General features: G+C 37.4%; 1 protein-coding gene across 2 annotated transcripts in view; it reads left to right on the top strand.

Moving 5' to 3' along the window:
• Positions 1-541: 541 nt before the first annotated feature.
• The window catches only part of LOC106603639 (zinc finger and BTB domain-containing protein 16-A), a 157,180-nt gene continuing 150,573 nt past the window's right edge, over positions 542-7,148 (top strand). For both annotated transcript variants that reach the window (XM_014197535.2, XM_014197534.2), the window contains exon 1: positions 542-676. The gene's annotated coding sequence lies outside the window, so the exon portion shown is untranslated. The remainder of the gene's footprint in view (positions 677-7,148) is intronic.

Genomic DNA, 7,148 nt, shown 5'->3' with positions numbered 1-7,148 from the left:
TTCCACTTTTAAATAATAAAACAAACATGATATTCTAATTAACAAATTCCCCTGTAGTTTTACAATATATAAACCTCAGTAACAGTTAAACATTTAATTTGGGAGATATTTCATCTGTTATATGTGTCAAGTCTCGAAATCATCCGTAAAAAAAATGCAGGTGACATATAATTAGGCGCACAGATCCATTGTTTGTATGAAATTGTGCGAACTCCAAACATATTGCAGTATGTGTCTGGATGTTCTGAAGCCTGCAGCCTTGCTGGCTTGGTAGAAGTGGCTATCTGAGGGTCTAATTAGCCCCTTCACCCGCAATAATTTTCACTCCCTCAGCTTTAGGACACTTGTGCAAATGGCAGAGGTGCACATGAACATGCAATTTTCGGGGACCACTTTTGGATTGTGAGTGTTACTTTCAGAACTTCTGGCTAAAAGTATACAAAAGTATCAGATCATCTCTTTAAACATTCGGCAGCCCCCTAGGTGTCTCACTTTCGCAGTGTTTGCATGGATTCAAGGGAAAGAAGAGTGACTCGGTGCGTTGACGTCACCGTTGTGTTGATTTGCTAACACGAAAGAAGAGAGGAGTTAGTGCGTGTGAGAGCGGGTACTGTGAACTGCATTACTATGCTGTAGCCCAATAACCACACATTCGGAATCAAAACGTGCAACTTAGGTGAGTACTGATATGGGTGCGCAGCTTTCGTGTTACAGTGACAGACCCGCTTTTCTGCATGCTTACAGTTGTTGTTTGCCTGTGTACTCTCGCATTATGAATGCATTAATAGTATGTTTGTTATCATCATTTTAAACCCACATGAAGTTACAGTAGCCTATAGCGAGTTGCGGCGCAACAGTGTGGCAAGCAAAGTTCAAATATCAATTTCTGTGTGCGCTGAAGTGTTTTAAATTGAAAGTGTTTGGGTGTCAGATGAAGCCACAAGTCTGAGCGCATGAAAGGTGTTGAAGTTAACATGAACACAACATTGGGCATGTAAAGATGTTAGGTTGACGTAACCGTCTTTTAACGTATTCGGGAGATCGCAGCACGAGAACGTGAGGTCTGGGTTTAGGCTACATTGCAAATCAGACAGTGTGACATTCTTCCATGTGGTTTATTCTGAGAATCGTGTGTTCCTATTGAAATGAGAATACAGTATACGCTGATACCTCATGCCGCTGTTATTTTCCTGGAAGTTTAAAAAACGAATAATGACGCACTTGAGGTGCTCGTGCAGCGGTGATCACAAATCATCACGAACACAGGGGCAATAGTCTGAAATGTGTCCATCTATTTTAGCTGATGTAGACTACATTGTACAGTAGAGACCCGCATAGTAAACTGATAGACTGCTGCTAATTCCTTGATTCGTAATCACTTTGCCTTCGCTTGATGCAAATCATTTTGTATAATTGTTTTTAATAGATGGAATGGAGAATTTAATTGCTATCGATATGGGTTATATCGCTCTTCCAAGCTCGAGCATGACATGTCCAATTAAAACGCTATCAACTGCAACGATAGCACTTCAATGATATCACTTCAGACGATTCCACCTGTGTGTTAATCAGAATAGCAAGCTAGTGAATTTAATCATTGTTGCAACCAGTCCCCGCTGAGATCATGTATTTGTGTCTCATTCGCCCGTATGTAACGTTACTTTAGTAGACTCAGCTGAGATAAGTGTGAGTACTGTTTGTTATTGAGCAAAATGTGTCTAGACACAATTTCCACGAGCATAGGTTTTTATTGTTTCGGCTTTATACATCAGGACTCATTTGAGTATAGACTACATTAAAGAGATGCGCGCCTTGGACAGACAGCTGACTGGCTACAGTTGGTCTTTAGAGGATTCTCGATCTGATTGCATTATGTTGGCGTTGATATGCGCTCAATACAGAATTTTGACAGAAACGAATAATTCATCCTTCGAATGGTGTCTTCTGCACGTATCACACGATTGCGTTAAATTATTTGATGACATTAACGCACTGTGTCAAACCTGGGGTGTAATCATTAGTCCAAACAGTTGCGAAACGGAACGTTTTCCAACTAAAACGAGTTGGACAAATTCAGGTAGGTCCCTCTCCGTTTTGTTCTGTTCCTTCCTTCCGTTTAAGAAACGTTTTGCAACAGAGTCGGTTTAATGAATACGTTTTCGGGGCTTTACATTACTGATACTCATTAGACAACTTTCGATTGTTTCATATGGTAAACCTGGGACACTTAGGCTGCGTTTACACAGGCAGCGCAATTTTGATATTTTTCCACTAATTGGTCTTTTGACCAATCACATCAGGGGTATATTCATTACGTCCTGCAACGGAAACCGTTTTACAGTTTAAGAACCAAATGGAAGCAAACAGAACAAAGGGAACTAAACAGGTAAGGACCTACCTGCATTTGTCCAATACAAACTCTTGTTTTCGTTATAAAACGTTTTCTTTTTGACGTAAAAGAAAAGTTTTTGCAACATAATTGACGTAATGAATACACCCCAGACCTTTTCACATCAGATCTTTTTCAGAGCTAATCTGATTGGTCAAAAGACCAATTAGTGAAAAAAATATCAGAATTGGGCTGCCTGTCTAAACGCAGCCTAACCATATTATGCAGCGCTACAGACATTGACCTACTTACAAGGTCATAAATTAGAGCTAAATTGGTATTTGTGTCTTAAAGAAAAAAAAATGTTTTACGCCACCACATTATTTGTTGGACAGCCACTTCTAATATACAGTCTCATCAATACCAGATTTATACAGCCTTGATTAACTGCTCAACAATATATCTGATGACTGCCAACTGTTGACTTTTTTTGTGAGAGCCACTCTAATGAGCCTAGGTATTGCTAACCTAGTATAACTGTTTAGGAAATGTGGATGCAAAATTAAGGCATGAATTAATATATTTTTTATCTGCTCTTTATCAATCTCATTTCGGGGAACATTTAAATATATGTAGCCTACATTTGTATGTTTACTGATTTATAATGGAATAATTTTAATTTGTTCAATTATAAAAGGATTTGCCTAAAATCATTATACATAATCATATTCATTGTAAAAGGTTACTAAAATAACATTTACGTTAATAGTGATAATAACAATATCAACAGTCAGGAATATATTATGATCATTTAGTATTATTAACTTATAGGTTATTTTTCTTGAGGTGTTGTCTTTTGTGAGTGGGCAATGATACATACAGTGCCTTCAGAAAGTAGTCCTACCCCTTGACCTTTTCCACATTTTGTTTCTGGTACAGCCTGAATTTAAAATGGATTAAATTGAGATTTTTTATCACTGGCCAACACGCATCATGTCAAAGTATGTTTTTCAAATGATTACAAATTAATAAAAAATCAAAAGCTGTAATGTCTTGAGTCCATAAGTATTCAACCCTTTTGTTATGGCAAGCCTAAATAAGTTCAGTAGTAAAAATGTGCTTAACAAGTCACATAATACATTGCAATAATAGTGTTTAACATGATTTTTGAATGACAACCTCATCTCTGTAGCCCACGCATACAATTATCCGTAAGGACCCTCAGTCGAGCAGTGAATTTCAAACACAGATTCAACCACAAATATCAGGGTTTTCCAATGCCTCACAAAGAAGGGCACCTATTGGCAGATGGGTAAAAAAACAACAACAACAAAAAACAGACATTGAATATCCCTTTGAGCATGGTGGAGTTATTAATTACACTTTGGATGGTGTATCAATACACCCAGTTACTACAAAGATACAGGCGTCCTTCCTAATGCAGTTGCCGGAGAGAAAGGAAACCACTCATGGATTTCACCATGAGGCCAATGGTGACTTTAAAACAGTTCCATAGTTCAATGGCTATGACAGGAGCGCACTAAGGATGAATCAACACAATACTAATCTAATTGACAGTGAAAAGAAGGAAGCCTGAACAGAATACAAAAATTTCAAAACATGCATCCTGTTTGCAACAAGGCACTAATGTAAAACATTTGGGAAACATTCAGGACACTTTTTTTGTCCTGAATACAAAATGTTATGTTTTGGGAAAATACAACACATTACTGAGTACTACTCTCCATATTTTCAAGCATTATGATGGCTGCATAAATCAAATGTATTTATGAAGCCCTTTTTACATCAGGCAATGTCACAAAGTGCTACCCATCATGTTATGGGTATGCTTGTAATCATTAAGGACTGCAGAGTTTTTCAGGATAAAAAAAGAAACACTGGAGCTAAGCACTTCCCAGAAGAAAATCTGGTTGTCTGCTTTCCACCAGACACTGGGAGATCAATTCATCTTTCAGCAGGATGATAACCTAAAACACAAGGCCAAATCTCCATGAGTGGATTACCAAGAAGACCAAGATTACCAAGGTTTCCATTAACCCAGTAGGCAGGTTTCCATTTATTTGACAAAGCAATGTTGCAACAACAAAAAAAGTGACATATGTAATGGAAACGGAAGATATAGGAGACATAAAGAACATTTTTCTAAAGATCAACAAAATGTTTATCCATTCGACGGGTGGATTTTCCTTCTGTCAAACTTAATTTATTGCGATAAATTATGAAGGAAACTGTCTTAATAAATGATGATTGCAGAATCATTTTGAAGGTATCCAGGGCACGTGATTTCACCACATAACTATAAAGCTCCATTCCACATTTCATTCTAAATGTGTACGTCTTGAAAAATATATATATTTTTGAACTATAAATGATTTTCTTTGCAAAACAAAGATTGTCCTGACTTTCAAAAATGCCTGAATTGCTTCGCCTTGCTTTTCTGGTTGGCTGGCAAGTTTCCCCATCCAATTATTTCAGATCAACAGGAGTACAAGTTTCACCGTTGCACGGACCGTAAAGATACGTTGGCACATGAGAATTATTAGGATATGGCAAATAATAGTAAATGATTGCATTCTATCTATGCTGGCTTTAGCGGGCTACCTGAGCGATGAAACCGATAGGTGTGAGGGAATACAGGCCAATTTATTAACGGGCAATTTGCCTAAATGGGTAATGCAAACACTTCAACCATTTTGATTTAACACACTGTAGATTTTATTCAAAAACTTTTTTTAGGTGTGACATCATTACGTCCAGCTGTTTTCATCAACATGATAGTTAAATGGAAATGCACCCTTGTAGGCAATTTTTTTTTAATCAAACTTTCTAAATGTCGACAAACTAACAATCACTGGACAAGTTAATGGAAATGTAGCTAGTGAATGATCCTGAGTGGCCGTGTTAGTTCTGACTTAAATCTGCTGAAAATCTAAGGCAATACTGTGAAATGACTGTCTAGCAATGATCATCAACCAATTCGACAGAGCTTGAAGAATTTTAAAAACAATAATAGGCAAATCTTGCACAATACAGGTGTGCAAAGCTATTACACTTATCCAGAAAAACTCACAGCTGTAATCACTGCCAAAGGTGATTCTAACATGTATTGACTCGCGGTTGAATACTTATCTAATCAACATATATTCGTTTTATTTTCCATACTTTTTATTTTTTACAAATGTTCTAATTTGTCTTCCACTTTGACATGAGAGTATTTTGTGTAGATTGTTGACAAAAAAGGCTAATCCATTTTAATCCCATTTTGTAACAGTCAAGGGATGTGAATAATTTCTGAAGGCTCTGTACAGGGCCAATGTGTGTTCAAGTCATTGATCACATAGCCTAGCCTACTTCCCGCCTGTAGTATGCATCTGATCTCACTCTTCCGAACCAAGTAAAAGCAGTGATGGAAACTATTCTGTCCATGTATAAACCTGCATTTTTGGCATATGTACATACAATACAAGCATTTCGCTACACTCGCATTAACATCTGCTAACCATGTGTATGTGACCAATAAAATTTGATTTGATATAATCTTGTTGGTGCTGCATGGTGTTTGTGCTTTTGCGACATCCTCTGTTCCAACTATTCCTGGCAGCCGCTCGCTGCTCGCTCCCTCCTCGGCTCACTGCTCCTCTCTGTGATGAGAATACTGAATAAGATGCCATTTAATTTCAGAATGGGTGTTGATGGTCTTTGTGAAGCACCAACGCATTCTAACAAAGACTAGGGTGTTGCAAGGTTCTCAAGGGTCCTTATTTGTCGCTGTTCATGTGCTTCCACCTGTCACTATAAATTGAGGGGCAAAATATGTGATAAAAAAAAAATAAAAAAATTAGTTACTTTAATGACGAATATCTGTGGGTTATTAGGTCTGCTTGGCTTTTGATTTCTTTATTTATCAATTGATAGAGCAAATTATGTTCACCCATTTTAAGTAGGATGTTTTTGCATGACATTTTTACAATCCTAGCAGGGTTGTGTCCATAGTTGTATTTCTTATGTAAAGAACAGCTCAATGTCATGTTCATATAATTTTCCCCCCTTTTTTATGAAGTGTCCCGTGTTATTGTATAGTACATTTGAATGAGAACAATTGAATTTAAAATGCCCAGAAAATAAAGATAAATTGCTAGGCTTTATCTAATTGAAATACAAGCCAAGTACAGTTGAAGTTGGAAGTTTGCATACACTTAGGTTGGAGTCATTAAAACTCGTTTTTCAACCACTCCACAAATTTCTTGTTAACAAACTATGGTTTTGGCAAGTTGGTTAGAACATCTACTTTGTGCATGACACAAGTAATTTTCCCAACAATTGTTTGCAAACAGATTATTTCACTTATAATTCACTGTATCACAATTCCAGTAGGTCAGAAGTTTACATACACTAAGTTGACTGTGCCTTTAAACAGCTTGGAAAATTCCAGAAAAAGTAATGGCTGTAGAAGGTTCTGATAGGCTAATTGACATAATTTGAGTCAATTGGAGATGTACCTGTGGATGTATTTCAAGGCCTACCTTCAAACTCAGTGCCTCTTTGCTTGACATCATGGGAAAATCAAAAGAAATCAGCCAAGACCTCAGAAAAATAATCGTAGACCTCCGCCAGTCTGGTTCATCCTTGGGAGCAATTTCCAAATGCCGAAAGGTACCACGTTCATCTGTACAAACAATAGTACGCAAGTATAAACACCATGGGACCACGCAGCCGTCATACCGCTCAGGAAGGAGACGCGTTCTGTCTCCTAGAGATGAATGTACTTTGGTGGGAAAATTGCAAATCAATCCCAGAA

Source organism: Salmo salar, chromosome ssa04 (assembly GCF_905237065.1).
Source record: "Salmo salar chromosome ssa04, Ssal_v3.1, whole genome shotgun sequence".
In the NCBI taxonomy this organism is placed as follows: Eukaryota; Metazoa; Chordata; class Actinopteri; order Salmoniformes; family Salmonidae; genus Salmo; species Salmo salar.
The sequence above is the reverse complement of the archived record's forward strand: the minus strand, read 5'-3'. Positions and strand labels throughout refer to the sequence as shown.